The following is a 17,963-nucleotide window of genomic DNA, read 5'->3' as shown; positions in this document are numbered from 1 at the left end:
GAGGGAGATTTCTCCATATTCCTAAACATTCAACTTCATGCATGATTCTGATAATTTTTTATATATAAGATAGTAATTGGGTGGTGGGATTTCCATTTCCTCTTTCATGAGGGTATTTCCACAGCTTTCGAACCCTCATTAAACAGCTGTCTGCTCTTAGTACCTATATTCAAAACATATGTTCAGAGCTAATAAGACGTAATTGCTGTAGTAAAAGCTTGCTAATTTTTTTTACACAAAGCCTGTAAGTTACTATGAGACTGGGAGTTCATTGTTTAATGCTCTAGCAACTAAGGGGAGTATCTTACAGCATTTTTACACCTTCATGTTCACTTATTTAACAATACTGTGGACTTTTTTAGCAATACTCTTTAAGTATGTTTGAGATTTTAGGTACGTAATAAACCGAAACTAATCCCTTCACTGATGTTATGTATATATTTCAGTATTTTGGAAAACCAATAACCAAAAATACCTGCAGTGTAACACCTAAATATTATTTTTTCAGTCTTGAGAGTCTATAATGTACTGAGAACCTACACTGAACTTAAGAGTATCGTTAAAGGAAAATTATATTTCACAATTAAGAGGAATTTTTATCCTCTCTTCTTGTCTCGTCTCGTCTCTCTCTCTCTCTCTCTTTCTCTCTCTTTCTCTTCTTCTTGTTCTGCTATAGAAGATTTCAGTTTCAGTATCTCAGAACCTTCTTTCTTTTTTTTTTTTTCAGGTTTCTGTCTCAGTAGGTGGGGCATTTCCAACAAGATAACCAAAAGAAAGAATAGTAGGAAATCTTAATCAATTTAATTTTACTATTTTTATACTAATGAACTGGCTGGAACGACAGAGCAGGAACTCAGCAGGAAAAGAACAATAGCATGTTTACGCAGTACTGGTGAGTAATATAGGTCTAAATTTGGGAAGGATTTGGAAGCAAGGAGTTTGAGAATTCAGCTAATATTGGAAGTTATAAGAAATGTAAAAAACTTAAATGCCTGCAAATATGCTACAAAATAGTTCATAGTTATTTTACTAGTTAGAGCTACTGGAGAACTTGCAGGCTACGTTCAATGCCAGCTTGGACCATTAGTGGCTTCTGAAAAAGTAAACAGCTGAGTGGTCTTGCTATCTCTAGGTACAAGTGAGGAAGTCTTTACAAAGGAGTAAGATTAGCTGTAATTCAAAATGTTGGAAGCTGACTTGGTAAGGTATATTGGAAAAGAACCAATCACATTTAACCTGTGATCTTGAGAGGACTGGAAAAAGACATAAGAACACTTATGGTGACAGAAAATGAGAACCATCAGCGTAGAACAGAGTCTTTAAAGAAAAGAACAGTTTTTGAAGTTAACCTCTGCAGAGCTGAGAAGAGAAAATAAATATGCAAAGGGAAACTGGATGTGCTGAAACTAGTACATAAAGTTGCAGATGGTTTTATAATTAAGGAGAAAGGTAGTCAAACTGAAATCCTGAAAATGAGATGAAGATCTCATTTTTATGAGATCTCATTTTTATGAAGAGCAAGAAGAGATTTAAAATAACTCTTAACTTACTCAGAAAGGAAAAGAAATTTAAAGAGGAGAGCCAGGGTACCTATCGAGACACCTATGCAAGAAATGTTCAGAAGTTTCATATACCTGATGTGAATTTAAATGCTAGCATTTCCAAATGTTTTATCAAAAGAGAATAGCCAATGGGGCTATTGCTGGGAAACTTACATGCTTGGAATCTTTTGAGATCTCCAGAGCGCACAGTTTTGTATGCCTGTTGTAAGTAAATCTTTTTCAGGTTACAAGTAATATAAAATTATCTGATATTAAACAAGCTCAGTTGCACTCATTTTTTCCATTTTAACTCCCTACTATAACTGTTACATCACACTACATTCCCCAATGGTAGGAATCGCTGTTGAATCTAAATTATGCGTGAGGTTTCTTTCCATAGTTCAAATGTTGTTTTTTCATTGATAAGCTTTCTTAATAGATTCTTCTTGGTCAAAATTAAGACATTCCTATAGGAGCCAGGAAGAACCCATGCAGTGGGCCTGCAACAGACACTGCTGACTGCCTGACATCTGGCATCTGGATTCTCTGCAAGTACTGGACCATCATATTCTGTTACCTGTAAGTTGCTTCTCATGCAGGCTTCACTGATCTCAGATTTATCATTGTGTTTTATAAGGTGGACTGACACACAGCAAGTTCTTCAGCAGGTCCATTTATAAAAAGGAAGAGAAGAACTTTCAGTGTTTTCCTGGTGTAAATGAAAGACTGCAAGTGTCATGTTCTGGAGATTAAAATCTCAATATATGCTCAGAGGTGTTATTTCCCTTGAATTCTCTGGAACTTAAATGCATTTAGTACAGAGAAAAAATGCGTATTTCTGGCAAGAGAAACTGCAGTGATCTGGCTTTTGCTTGATGTTCTTTCCTTGTAGAAGTGGATATGTTCGTTGGAAATGGAACAAATGGGTGTCACTTCCCATGCAAAAACCGTCCAAGAGCTGGATACAGCCTAAAGCTGGTTTTTCACTTGCTTGGTTATGACGACTTCTCTTTTTCCTCTGTAATCTCAAATTATTTCCTGATAATCACGGTGATGTTACTGCAGTTCCCATTAGCGTAAGGATTTAAGAATTTTCCTTTTCCTTTCAGCTTATTCAGAGGGTAGTAGATGTACTGATTTGAATATATGTGGATTTATTTTGCCTACACCCACACAGTTGATGTTGAGTACCAAAAAGTGGAAGAAAACTGCCACAGATTAATTTGTTGTTTCTTTCCCCCACCCCATTCTCTGGAACATCTGAACTCTACTGACTTTTAATACCTAATTTACGCACCTGAGTTTTCAGTGTAATAAGTATTTCTTACTACTTTAATTATTCAAAAGATAGTTCTAATTAACTTTAATTTTGATTAAATGAGGCAAGGTTCGGGTAAAAAGATTATTCCTTGTTTTCCAACTCCCCATTCATTCCTACAGTCAATCTGTCTTCTACAGTAAAGGAACTGACAGTTTCTTTGAAAAAGTTATGTGCGAGTGTAAGTAATCTTTAATTCTCTTCTTTTTCTATTTTATAATGTGGATTTGCAACCTTAATGGCATTTTTAACATAACGTCCTTGAAAGTAATTTTTAGTATTGCAGAAATTCCTTCACATTTTATCATTCTGACATAGACTGTGAAAATGCCTTATATTTACAGCCCCACTAGATGCAGCTGTGTTGTTGAACTATGATGTATATTTATTTAGGACTATCTTGAGTATATGCGAACAAGAGCTGAAACATTTTTTTTGTTCTGAAGGGATTGTATATGTTTGGTCACAGCATACACAGTAGTTACGAGGAGATAATACCTCAATTTGGAAATACCTGAGCTTTTTGGTTAAAAAAAAAAAGTTTAAAAAAATAGGTTAAAATTTACAGACTTGCAAGTGTTTTAAGGAACATCTTAAAATGAGTAGTGCGAACAACTATTTATTTTTGGATGCAGGATATTAGAAATTATATTGTAAGAGCAGCATACATACATGAAGCCTGATGGGGGCTTTGCTATAACCAGTCTGTTTTGTACGGAAGTTGCTGAAATACCAGTAATGTGTTTTAAACTCTAATACAAACAAGAACCCGAAACTGTGTTTTCATCTCTACTTGTAAAATAGCTATGTATACAGGCATTCATATGCATAGAGAACAATCATGACTCAAAGCTTAACAGACCGAAACCTTTTATAAAATATCAAATATGATGTTGATTTTCAGATTTTACCCAAGAAATGGTTCTTTAATGACTATTAAGAAAGTTGGTAGTGCTGAAAACATGCGCAGTTCAGTGGATTTATTAAGGGGTGCAGATGCTTTAAAAATAATCTTAATTGCCAGGCAGTTTCTCAAAGCCAAAAAGCCTTTATAGGGAAAAATACAGTAATTCCTATCAGTCAATTTTTACTCACGTACTATAAAGACAGTGAATATGGACTGGTGAGGGTTTGTATGTCAAGATCAAAATTTATTTATTTATTTATTTTCAGGTTGTCTTTGAAGTGCAATAAAGTAGCATAGGTCTAATTTCATGCTATTGCAGCCTGTAATTTGAAAACCATTGCGTGAGAAATTTGAAAAGAAATACACAAATGAAACTGAAAAATTATAGAGCTTTAAAAGTATTGAGACCAATTTTCATAAACTTATTTATTTTACCCAAATACATTTCTGAGATTATTAAAAAGTGCCCTGAGAGCTTAGACATAACTTGGGAAGGACAGTACTTCCTAAATACTTTAGAAAACTGTCTGCTCTCTAGGTTTTGTAAAAGCCTGACTCATTCTCTTTTTATCAAAGAGAGAAAATGGACTAAAACAGGAGATGTACTTTGGAAGGGACCATGAGACAGATTTTGTTTTATTAAGTCATGTCAATACAGAATTTGACTATGTAATTATTTTTTTTTGGTTGTTTCTACATATAGCTATTGATGTGGGAGTTTCTATGAAAGTGTTTTGATCAATAGTCATCTTCACTAGAACAAGTTTGGAAGTACAAAGCATTTCCATTTTTATTACCTGTATTTGATCCATGACTAATTGCTTTTATCCTGTGAGGTTGTGTTTCTGTAAATGTATCTGTATGGTCTTAATGAGCACATTGAAAGTCTGAAGCTAACCCTACAGCTGAATGAAAAAACTCATCAGTAGCTAGGAACTGAGTTCAATTTAATGATGCATTTTTCTTTTTTTGTGTAGCTTTTAAGAATTTTAATTATTGTTATAGCACCTCAGAATATGAAGTACCTCACAGTGAGAATGAGAAGACAGGTCCTTAATTTGGGTAAGTTCATATCAGGTTCTGATCTGGCATGTACTCAATGGTCAATTTGCACAGAATTCACAGCTGCATGAAAGCTTAATTTCAGGGGTTGAAAAGATTTACAAACAGGGCATAGGGGCTGGTGAACTACATGAAGGTGAGGCCTTTTCAGCATTGGTAGCTGAAGTTTTGAAAAACTAGCAAACTGGTTTAAGGTGGGGACTCCTACAGCATCTGCTGTTTTTAACAAAATTTTCTAAAACACCTATGTTTCTGTAACTGTCATATGGATGTTTGGACTTCTTTATTTTTCTCCCCTTTGCTTGCTCAGTATTTTAAGCTTCTGCTGATGTTATCATCAAACTGGCTCTTAACCATTTTTCAAATAGATACCGAAATGTAACAAAAACTTGGAAATTACATTTAGCAAACTTTGGAAAAAAGGTTGCATAGCAGAAGGAGGAATTTAGTTGCACTTCTATCACAGAGTCAGTTCTTAGTACAGCCAGTACAAGGCAAGACTGACTTAAGAAAGAGATTAAAAATTTTTGGTCCTAAACGCTGTACTGAAACCCAAGTCTAAAATGGCTCTGCATCTGGGAACTGGCTGTATGTTAGCTTTATGTATATCCATACCCCATAATTGCAAAGGAATGCAGAAACAATCTCATTGTGAAAGTAGCTTTACAGTAAGTTGACTTGCCCCTAAATGTAACACTCTTCTCTCCTAACTAAAGAAATTGTTAGAAACTGCTCCATTCCACATGCAATGGCCTAGTATGACATTGAAGACTATAAGGTCTTGCAACTTACATAAATGTTACCTTTTTTTTTTTTTTTAATGTGTAATACGTGTGCTATATATTTACTAAAACCTGTCTTTCTCGTGTTTTATATGAAACAGCTCAACATGAATTGCCTAGAATTCGTCTAGGGACACAGCATAAGCTACATTGCATGTACTTACAGCTCTCCCAAATATTGCTCTCCATACCAGAGGAAAATGCCATTTTCCACTACTGTTGCTCCAATTGTATGTGGCCTGGAAGATTTTTATTCAATAAGGGATGCACAGTAGGGTTGACTAGAGTAGCATCATTTGTGAACTAGGAGTACAAACTGTAGCAGCCTAATGCTGCATAGTAGTAGTTAGTTTCTAATGGTCCTAACAAAATTTATTCTTTTGAAAGACATTTTAAATTTTATTTAGCTGGGTTTTATTGTTTCAAATAAAATGCCTTACCTCTCAGTTCTCCCTAAACGGCTGCATATAAAAAATATTGGAGGGAAAGTTCCAGTGACCTATTGCATTGTTCTAGCATTATTTTTCCGAGCAAAGGCTGCTTGTCTTGGCAATCATTCACAATTTTGAAGTCCTTCCAAAGGAAGATAAGGCTTCATCCTCTTTCAATTGGTCCAAAAAAATAAAAATTCAATGACTAGTGCTAATCCTTGCCAATAACTTTCTGAAGTTATTGCAAATAAATAACTTGCACTGCCTGATTAGTGGCAAGATTTACAGGGCCAATGTGAAGAAAAACTCATGAATGTTTGTATAGCCAAATCACTCTGGTCACATATTTCTCTTTAGAGAAGCAAAGACAAAAATGGTAGTATGACTCAGTTCTCATTCAGGCATATAATACAGTCAATTATCTCCATTATTTTTATTACTGATTACTATGTTATTAACTCTGATGCTCTGCTACGTAACTACTTGATGGGTGTTTATAAAAATGTGACGAGAATGTGAACTCACAAAATGTATAATAATAATATAATGAATAGAATGTATTACACAGGAAGAAATAAAAAAGGATGTTGAAGGCAATTGTGTACATACCTCAGAGAGACAAATTGTGGTCCTGCAGGTGAACACACAACAGTTAAGTCAAAATCAAAACAAGTTATGCATGACTTTTTGTAACTGAGAATGTTTTCCAAATTTTTTAAAGAAAACTAAAATTGAGACAGAGTTACCTATTTACTTTTATATGGAGCTTATGTACCCTGTAGTGGATACAGTTCTGAAGACTGACAGAATTCAACTTGTACGTATGTTGGTTCAGCATTTTAGATGTCTAGAAGGATTGCAATAAGACTTGGAATGTTGTGTTGCTCTCCTTTCCCTTTAATATTTCAGTTATGTCTTTAACTTTCCTGTGTAGTTCATTCACAGTGAGTATTTTCCATCACAGCTTGAATAGAGGCACACATTTCCACCGAGCTCATAAGACAAAGTCACATAGGAGTTTCCATTGGAAACAGCAGTGCATGGGCTGCACTTGTAAACAGAGGTACAACCTGGTGATACTGACATTCACCAGTAAAGTGAGAAAAATGTTTATAAATGATCTTACAGTTCAGTAACTCTGAGATAATTTCAAATATAAGTTCCTTGTCTTATGAAGAATTGGACCAAGAAGTTCATTGTCGTAGTGAGTTGAGTTTCTCTTTTTCCTGTATAATCTCTAAATACTGAAGAGATAAATGCAGATATAGCACTATCTGTAGCACTAGGAGACAAATGATTTATATTTTATGTAGCTTTACTTAAAGATAATTTATAAGAGGCATTTTTGATAGAAATTTGCAGTATGCACATAAATCAATGAGTAAAAACTTACTACAAAAGCAATGATAATACAAGAATATAAATGTGTATTCTTTTGTATATTGTTTTTTAGTATGTATATCAATAATAATTTACTATGTCAGTATATCTGTATATACCTAACAAAATGCAGAACAATTTTAAAATATTAGTACAGGCCATAAAGTTTTGTATTGTAAGGAGTTTTAAACTCTAACTGGGAAAGAATATAATTTCAAAGGAACATAACAGGATGGGATCAAACTGCAGGTATAAACACTTAAATGTAAGTTGGGGAATTTTTTTGCAGTGTAGGAGTCTATATGGTCTATATGTGAACTCTCATAGTTACTCAAATTTGGTAAAACTGGTCTAAATCCTACAGCTAAATGGAATGTATGTAAACCTTACGATTTTTTTTCCTTTCTTTCTGCCTTTCTAGAACTTGATTAAAGGTCAAATATTAATCTCACAACCTAAACACAGGCAAATCCAACATTATAAATATCACAGCATAGGTGAAAAGAGGAAGATTAATTTTCTTATCTGAAGAGTAGCATGCATTGTGCCTTGATAAATGAGCGTTCATCTCATTTCCAGTCAAGTGCTTTGCATTTCCTTGAATTAAATAGGCTTTGATTTCAGGTAATGATACTCTCTGATTACATGATACATTTTAGTTGGGAAACTTTCAGGAAGTTTCTTGTTTTTTCCAAAGATAAAATGCTAGATCCTTTTACAAATTTATATGCTCCAATATTTAACACTTTTCATACGTATTGTTCATTCTGCATGGGTTCTGACTCTTTTTTTCATTTTGTGTTTTTTTAATTGCTGAAGAAACAACATTTGCAATAAAATAAGACAACCCAAAGAAGGAAATCATATCTCTAGTAAGGGGGAATACTATTCTGTTCAAATAAGGAAATTACTTAAAGAACTGCATGATAAACTTGGCATGTTATGTGCAGTCCTCATCTTCCACTGAAGTGTGCGCTGTTGATTATTGCTGTATGATAGACAGTGGACCAATCGTAAATGCTGCTGATGTGGCGAACAATGTGTTTCTCAGGCAATTTTGCCAGAGTACTGTATAGTCTTGCACTTCTGTCCTGAGAGCTATGGGTCTCTCTGTCCAGGTGGCCAACTTTGTCAGGGCAATAAATTGATGTTCTTCTCTGTCCCAGAGGAAGTGTGGAGGAGGGAAAATGGTCTTCCTTCCAAAGGATATTTGCCTTTGCCATAGTGATAGAAAAAGCTGATGAATAAGTCAACCAGGAAAAAAAAAAGGGTCAGAAAACTTATGGCAAAGGAAAAAACAGTGAGAATATTGTATATGTCAGGACTCTGGTTGCCATTTCATAAACAAACTTCTTCCTATTTTTGTGTATTTTACTTGGATATCCTGTTTCTTTCTTTGTCCACTGTGTGACATTTGGATTTCAAAAAGGACTGAATCCATAGAAAGGTTTTGCATATGATATATTTGGAGAAGGTGGAGTTTCTTCTACTAAAATTCAGAAATGTTTGAAAAGTAATAATAGATGCTACTGAAATGGTAAATGCCATTTTTTCTCTCAAGAAAGAATGGAAAGAAACGCATCAGGGAAAAAAAAACAGTGGTTCTTACAATGTATTAGGGATTTACTATTTCCTTCTTGTATTTTGAAATCAATTTTAACATGCATTTCCACATTGTGTTGCAAAGCCAGCTTTCACTTTTTGGATAATGATGTTCTTTGTGACAAAGTTTGCAAACTTTTGTACCACAGCAAAGAGTGCCTTCTAAAGTGCAGCTGTGCTTCATACTTGAGCCTTGGTCTGAGTTGCCTATCATTACAGAAAGTTCCCTGTAAAGTACTTACGAATCTTGTTCCTCTTGACTTCAGTTAAACCAATTGTGGGCAGTGAAATTGCATAGTTTTTTAGACTTTCCAGTTTCTAGTGGTAGTAAATAAGATGCTCTCAATTTTAAGAAATCGGTTAGTAAGACATTATAGAGCTGAAGGGGACAATGCAAAGTCTAGTAGTTAGTTTCTCTAGAAAATTCTTTGTTTGAGTTCATTGGATTTTAGATTAGGTCAGAATGAAGACTCAAGTAAGAAGGTGATGAGCTTAACTTTGGGAAAACTTACCTTCAGAGGTGGATGGCAACAGGCAGCTTTATAGTAGCATGTAGTGCAAAGTCAGCAGGTGGTGAAGCTGCTACCCAGAAGAAGCAGCAGCTTCTTTGAAGCTGGAAGACAGCGACAATTGTTTTTCAAAGCAGAAGTTTGGCAGTCTGTGTGCAAAATTGAGATGCTCAGAAGAGGTCATTTGATGAAGCTTAGTAGCATCCAAAATTCAGCAATGATTGAGACTATTTTGTAGTTGCATGGACAATAAAAGAGTCAAATAAAAGAGTCAATGGAGTTCCATTCCCAGATTTCTTAGACATTTATCAAATTTGTTTCTATGCGTTAATAGGATTTTATTATATCGAATTATACTCCCCAAACTGCATACTAGATGCACAGAAACCATCTCTCTGAGTCCTTATGTAATCAAATGTATCACTTGTGATTCCCCTGTTCTTAGGCTTTTGCCTTTTCATCTGCTTTTGGCCGGTGTCAGAAAGAGATTTTTATCAAATACATGAACACTTGCAGTGGATCAGTCAAAATTGTATCTAGACAAAATCCTAAGTTTGATAAAACTCAGCGGTGTGTCAAGGTCTCGATAATGTCATCTCTCTCTTCCCTATAAAAATGCACTGAAGAGTACATTCAAACAAGATTTGAATTCCTGAAATATTGTAAATGGGGGAGGAGGAGTGACATCTTGTGTACCAACTATCCCATGCCTACTCTTCATGATTGTTCAAAGGTATAGAGGAATATTGAATTAAATGGAAAAATACTCTTTGTCTTACAAAAGCATATATCTTGGTCAAACATTTTGAAGTAAGATTACATTTCTAGTATATTTGGAACTGTGTAATACAAGAGACAAACGGTATCAGTAGAATTTATAGATGGAAAAGGTTCCTTTTTATGTAAGGAGGTAAAAACCCTAAATATGTCATGTTTCATAATATGAGAATAGGAGACTAAGAATATTCTCTGTAACATTTTCTTCTATCTGAAATGTACATGGTAGCACCATTTGTCCTTCCATTTGAACTACTTGAGAAGATAAAACATTTTTCTTAAAATCTGTGAGATGCTGAGACTAATGATATTTCAGGTAGAGCCTTTTTCCTGATTATCCATTCCCTGTTACACATTTTTTCCTTCCCCCTCTTTTCATAAATATATATATATATAATTATATCATATTATATCAAATTACATTATCTTATATATATTTTATATTGTTATATATTGTAATTATATTGTAAATTTATATTATTAATTATTATAAAATTTATATATAATTTATATATATAATATATTTACATTTTTTGTTGTGTTTCGTGGAGCAATGTTAAGTGATTCCTGAGCAGAAAGCTGGCATTTGTCAGGAAATATTTTAAGTTCTTGAGTAAAAAGATCTTATGGTATTTGTAAGAATTTATTTTACTGCTCTTTCAAATAGCCTCCCGTTGTGTGGATCCTGGAAATTTTATGAAGAAGTTAATGACAGTATCTGACATTCATGCTTACATTGAGCAGTAAATTTCTCAGAGAAGAGCCTGTGTAATTTATCTCTGTGTAAAGCACTGTTTTTCACTGTCAGGGTGGTAGATTGCATTCCTCTTTAACAGTGAGATTTTAAAGCTGCCTTGGGTTCCTGGGCACTTGCTCCATATTTGTTACGGAAGCACAAAGCTGCTCTCACTTTTACTGAACACTGCTGTGTATTGTAAACAGAGATGTGACAATGCAGGCTATACTCGCTTTCATTCCAGGCTCTTGAAATGCCATGCACTTGACAGAGCTCTCTGAATAATCTAGGCATTTCTCTTTTGAAAGACAGCAAGCAATTAAAGCCCAGATAAAGCTGGAAGTTCTCTATCACATTTCAAGTCCAGCTTCCATAGTTTATCACCTTCAGTGACCTTAAAGAGTAGCTATGAACCTGATATAGATTGGTTATAATGAGATTACCAAGAAATTACAGATGACTTCTTGCTCAGTTTTATGTACTATTTCTTCTAATTAGGTCCTTCCAGGATTTCCAGTTATGCACAATGGTTTGTCTTGTAGTTGTGTGCCAGAAAGTGCTATTTCCAGTCATATCCAGTAGATAATTACATCAGTGAAAGCACTGAACTCGATTGTCTGAGTTTTGGTCACCTGAAAAAGGGTTGGAAGGGTAAAATAAATCTTAAATGCCTAATTATACCATACAAATCCTGGTAAAAATATGTGAATACCATAGTACAAAATATGTTTATTAAAACATCAATATTTATAAGGAAGCGTAAGAAAATCAAATATCAAGGTAAGTTTATAGGTAATTAGAAAAAAATATATCTTTAAAAAGAATATTATGCAAAATTGATAATTAATTCATATCTACCATAACCCGCAGATCTAGTCTAAATTAATAATTTTTATACTGTGTTGTCTACTCCTTTTAATAACTAAGAAAGCAATATTGGCACTTGTATTAAGATATTAATACGATGATCTAGTAGCTACTGGTAAATTGTTCAGATTAATTCAGTAATTGCTCTTTTCCTGGGTAGTTATGTATTTTTAAAGACGCTGCTTATTTTTCTACCTTGTGATAAATTTGTGTTCATTCTTGTAATCATTTGTATATATGTACATATATCTATATACTATCTATCTATCTATCTGTGTATATATACATATATCTATGTACTTTAGATTCAACCTGAAAAATTGTCCTCCTTTACATTAAATCTGCAAATCTTCTAGTCACCTTGCTTAATAAATTTTATGAATTCCAGTTGGCAGGATAAAAAGATTTTTTTTTCTAAAATTGTTAGTAATCCTAAATTACGTGCAAACTGTATTTTCTGAACTCATAAGCTATGGCAAGATCCGTAGGCTGACCTTAGAGGTAGAATGAATGTCTCTTCATACCGCAAAATTCAGTATAGTCATGACACAAGACACCTGAGCAATGCACAAGAAAAAAAAAAAGTCAGCAGCTGGATCATGGCATGACAGTGGGTAAATCAGTGTAATAAAATGTCAGCTAAAGGGTGATAGTTTTATATCAAATATTTTATTATCAATAATACAGAACTACTAGAGAGTATTTATTTTCAGTGTAAGACAGTTGTGTTGTATTAATTCAAATAGTTTAGGAAACTAAGCATTATATAATTTGCTCAAAATCTTAGTGAATTAACCCTTGAACATGGCCCTGGAAATTCCTGTGCCCTGATGGTCTTACAAATACCAAGTCACGTTGCTGCTTGATGTCTTGAATACAGGAAGACATTACATAGGTGTCTAATTTCAAGATCATGAGCCTACCAGAAGTTAAGTGGATTTGGTCCTCAATCCAGAAGGGGATTCAACACTGCATATGTAACATTTTGATGTCTTACTTATCTTTTAGTAACTGGGCTGCATAGAAACGTTTTATGTTTCCTATTAGGATATTCCAACTTTCAATTGAAAGCCCTCGCTTTAGCTGCTTGGTCCTCTCTGACCCAGTCAGTAGTGTTTGTTTTTTTTTTTATCAGTTAGAGAACTTTTTCCAGAAAAACAGATAGGTGGAGCATTTGTCTGGAGCTCAACTATTGGGAGAGAGGTACTACTGTCTGTTCCTCATGCTGTATGTTGGTTATAGTCAGAAATGAAGTCAATGGAGACAAAATATATCCAACTAAAAAGGTTATTTGTTCCTAATGAATCAGTATTCACATGCAATTCTGGGAAATTTCAGGAGGCATCCTTAGTTAAGAAGCATGGGAATGTCAAAAGTCAGACATTTCTCAAGGTAATTCAGCACAGAGCTTTATCATGCCTGACAGCAGTTTCAAACGTGTGTCACATTTCTTAAGTCGCCTTTCTTATCACTAAAGAGTAACGTGGTCTGTGATAGGTGACACAACCTTGAAAGTCATTCTTGCTCAGTTGTCTATCTCGGACAACAAGGATTTTGGCTTTGATGTTGTGCCAAGTAATTGTCTTGGAAGGGGAAGTAAATCCGAGGAACTCCCATCTTTCTTACCCTTGCTTGTCTGGGAAAAATCAATTGCTGGTGTTTTTTATTACTTTGCTAATCCTACATTAGCATATTCCTTCCATGAAAGTGTTAATAAGGCGAGTAGCTAGGATGATAGTTAACTCTGGGTGGTGGGGAAGAAAACAGTGTAAGTCATAAAACAGCATATTGTTGGTTTAGGATAGAGCACATTCAAGAACAAAAAGAAAAGATGGAAGTGAAAATCTGGTTGTTTTTTCTTGTTTCTAATTGGAGGGTTGTTTACTATAGAACTTCCAGCCCACCTACAGAGACGGAGAAGTGGCAATATCTAGATCAAAAAAGACTTCCATATGTGCCAGTTAAAAATAAATAAATTGAGCATTCCCCATAATCCTTTCCCATGTGGAAGGTTTGAAAATGATGATTCTTGAATCATGCAATGTCTTTGTGGTACCTATATAATACTTCTATCTGTTAGTGAGGTGGGTGGTCCACTTTGGGACTACAAAGGTAACATTTATATAACACAGTGCAGCAAAAATAACATCTATACAGCTGAACACAGCTCTTCGGAGTAAGAACTATCATAAGAGAATAAAGAATATAGTCTGTGATAGACAAGTTTCAGGATAGATAATCAGTTAGGAGCGGTGCAGCTATAAGTAGTCTGTCTAGGGAGAGTCAAAGTTCTTCATTTGTTTCTGATGTGTCTATTTGGCTTCTGATCCACCTGGTATGATCTGTTACAGAACTTGCTCTCATCATTACCCTTTTTCTTTCTGGCTGTGTAGGGACATACTTGTCCTCATGACTGAAGGACAGAAACGAGACAGGAAGTAGGGAAGTGACTGATCTCCATTTTCCCGTAGTCCAGTATCTACAAGTGCCTTGGAGAGGAGCTGCTGGCAATTAATAATGGAGGTTGGTTGAAAGTGTTCCTCTACCCGTTTCTTGATTGATTTAATATAATGATGTGAAATGCTGGCCTTAACGATGTACACAACAGATTTACTGGTATTGGGATTTCACATGGGGTGTTGGGAGAATTAAGTAACTCAGTTGTATTCATTAAATGTTTTGGTTTACTTTATCTCACCATATCCCAGGTCCTAGCCATTGTCTGCACTTTTACCCAAATTCCGCTTTATTTCTTTAGTCTGACCATTTTGAATTAGTTTTGTCTGAAAAGTTGCAATTCAGTGAGAACAAATGACTTGGATGTATCTCAGTATATTTAGCTCAAAATAGGTCTGAGCTTCAACAGTCACAAAAACATTTTGAAAACTCCAAGGGTGTACTTGAATTTGGTTCTTGATATATACTGGAGTGTATTTCAAAAGGGAAACTTTTTTTTTTTTTTAACATATGTCTTCATGAAGATGATTGGTGCTCAGCTAACCAAACTGATTAAGTTTTACTTACAGTACTTTGCTTAATATTTTAAGGAATATGTGGGTTTAGAGGTTAGCCAACAGTTTCACTTCCAGCCCTGCTGGATCTAAAAAACTTTTTTTTTTTTCTTTTCAGAAATAAAATTTGGGATTTCCACAGCTTGTCTTTTTGCCAGCAACAACTGAGTAAGAAAAAAAGTAGGGACTTTTCTTTTTAGTAGCTGCTATTTATTTGATGATGAACTTTTTGTTTCTTCTGTGAAGTGAAACAGACAACGCCTCTGAATAGAATAAGATATTAGCTATTTTGTAGTCTATGCAAATTATAACACACTTGTGTTTTTATGTTATCTGATATTTTTTGTGTATTTTGGGTGACTTTAGTTGCTGTGCAGTTAAACTAACCAAACAGGAAGTGTCATAGCTGGTGAGCTGGTGCCTGAGAAAGATAACAAAGGAAATAGATGCATATGTTTTAGTTGCTGTTGGTGCTTTTTAATATGCAGTATTTCAGAAATTCCAGAAAAGGTAAAGAAGCAGATGATAAATCTTTGAGTTGTTTCTTTTTTACCTTTTTTCAACAGATGACAAGTTAGATGTGGAGTACAATTGTAAGGTGTGATGTGGGTTACAGGGTAAGGCGTTGGTGTTCTTTTTGTAACTAGGAACAAAGTTACAATTCCTGAAACAGGCACAATCCTTTAAATAGATCTGCAAGTAGATCCCATCCTTCTCATCCAGAGATGAAAATTATGGGGAGTCAGTGATGCTCTCCTCCCCGTCTTGGGGTTATACAGAAGTTGTACTATTGCCAGGTGACAAGAAAGAAGGTGAAGGGAGTTAAGGAAAGCAAAGGGTCAGGAAAGTACTGAGAACCAAAAAGCCAGTAGGCACTGAGGAAGGAAAAATGGTATATAACCCATATAACAGTCTATTGAGGTTACTGAAAACTGAGAGGCTGAGGCTACCATATTATTACCTGCTGTATAGGTCAGCAGTATTCATATGTGTCCTCCAGGTTCATGTTTTTTCAGTTACTTGATCAAGATATTGAAGATGCTTAGTAATAAACATGCTTGCGTATGTTTCTGTGTTGGGGCCATATATAGAAGTTATTATTCCAGCAGTATGTATTTTTTAGTAGAAATCCCAAATGGTGGCTCTAGATGCAGATATTGTGCTGAAGCAGTACGTAGTATTTTTATTAACTGGCACGGGAAACAGAAAGTGAAATCAGGCCAGTTTCCTTCTAACTCTCTTTTTTTTTAATCCCCTATGCCAAAAGAGAAGGATTAACCCTCTTGGCTGTAAATCACAAAATCAGTGGTGAAGGTTTTAGGAGACCAGATTCAGCATTACTCTTAGCCTTTCAGCTTTCCCCTAACAGCCTCCTTCACACAGTTCAGGACATCAGAAATGCAGAAAGAGGGCTTGAAATGTTGGATAACTAGCTTCCTGCATAATGCACATTTTGTTCATTATTATATGCTAATTCATTTAAGGCATCAAGAACTTGTGATCTCTCTTTGTCTAGAGGAAATTAAGTGAAGTTTGTTTCTAGCTATTTAACATGGTTGTAGAAGTATGAATTAAAGCAAATGCTTAGAAAAGTTTTGACATGGCTTTCTTGTCCTACGTTCCAGAAGAAGTCATAAGTAAGTTTCGGTTTCCTGAAGGACATTTGTTTTTTCTGATGCCAGGCCAAAAATGATGTGTTCGGTATTTCCAAACTGCCTTCTGAGACACACATTTGTTTTATCTTGGTTTGTCCACCAAAGCCTGAGAAAAGTCTCTTTTGATTACTAGATGTATTGGGAAAACATGTATTTACATCTCACTGCTTAATTCTTTCAATCTTTTGTGTCTTTAGTAATATTATTATTATTTTTAATACTGGTTACATTCCAGTGTTCATTATGCTCTGTGTGTCTGAATTTCTTCCAGTTGATCCTATAATGCTTGTGAATCTAGATGCATCCTCTTTTTTTTATCATCAGCATCCTCCTCTGTGCCATTTGAAATGCTAGATTATCTGAACTCTTGTCAACCCCTAAAACTTGTCAGCTGCTTTCTGTCTGTTTTCAGACAGAACAGCCAGTTCTGAAAACAAGCAAACTGGATATCCACTTTCCTATTTGCAGGTTGATGTTGAGGATAGCAGAGACAACAATAAAGTACATTTTAAGAAATGTCTGAATTTCTTGGCAGATCTAGAATCTGAATATGTATTGGCTCATCTTGCTCTTACCTATTCTGTCTGACTAAATTTGATCACTCAGTATAGTAGTCCCTCTGGTAAGGATCCAACTCCAGTAAAGCTAATGGCAGCTGTCCAGTTTAATTTAGTGGGAGCCATATCAGAGTTATTTCCTATTCTGAGTTATCTGATGAAGGGTTTGATTACAGTTTTTCCAGCATGCGGATATGGCCTTCTATGTTTATATCTTCTTGTGTCTAGAAACCGATTTCCCAGAAACAGGGAAATTTTGCCTTTTCTCCCTCAGCTTAGACTATGATTATTTAAGCAATCAAAACAAAATTTTCATCTCTTATTTCTCTCTGGCTGTGATTAAAAAGTATTTATTTGCAACTTAAGTTGGAGAATATAGTTCCCACTTTTTTCTCTGTTCAGATTTTTGTTTACAGGATTTGATAAACAGTACTTCCAGAACAGTCCGTTTCTTGCATTTTCTGAGACTTACGAGAATTTTTGTCTTCCTCCTCCTCCTCTAATAAAAATGATAACTATGATAATAAAATAACACATTACAGGAGAATCCACTGTGACAGTTTTAGCTTTAGTGAGTTTTGTTTGGGCATTCCTAGCTGCTTCATATTTCCCTGTTTATTGTCTTCTAGGTAATTCTTGGTTTCTTTTGTTTATTGTTATTACTGAGTATTATTATTGCTATTAATTATTACTGGTTTGAAGACATATTTTCTGACATTACAATTTTAACTTCCCACAATCATTACATCCCTTTTATATTAGAGTTCATGAAGAGTGAATAAAGGGGGAAAAAAAAGTCCGATGCTTCTTACTTTGCCTCCTGTAAGA

At 34.8% G+C, this 17,963-nt stretch overlaps 1 protein-coding gene across 2 annotated transcripts in view; it reads left to right on the top strand.

Annotated features, from left to right (window-relative positions):
• The window catches only part of GPR88 (G protein-coupled receptor 88), a 32,685-nt gene extending 17,588 nt beyond the window's left edge, over positions 1-15,097 (top strand). The window contains exons 2-5 of one of the 2 annotated variants that reach the window (XM_083847577.1): positions 728-892; positions 1,981-4,828; positions 14,306-14,435; positions 15,042-15,097. The gene's annotated coding sequence lies outside the window, so the exon portion shown is untranslated. The other variant, XM_083847578.1, reaches the window with a different exon arrangement.
• The last annotated feature ends 2,866 nt before the right edge of the window (positions 15,098-17,963 follow it).

The sequence above is a fragment of the Anser anser genome (assembly GCF_964211835.1).
Source record: "Anser anser genome assembly, chromosome: 8".
NCBI lineage: Eukaryota > Metazoa > Chordata > Aves > Anseriformes > Anatidae > Anser > Anser anser.
Note: the sequence above shows the minus strand (reverse complement) of the source record. Positions and strands in the feature narration are given on the sequence as shown.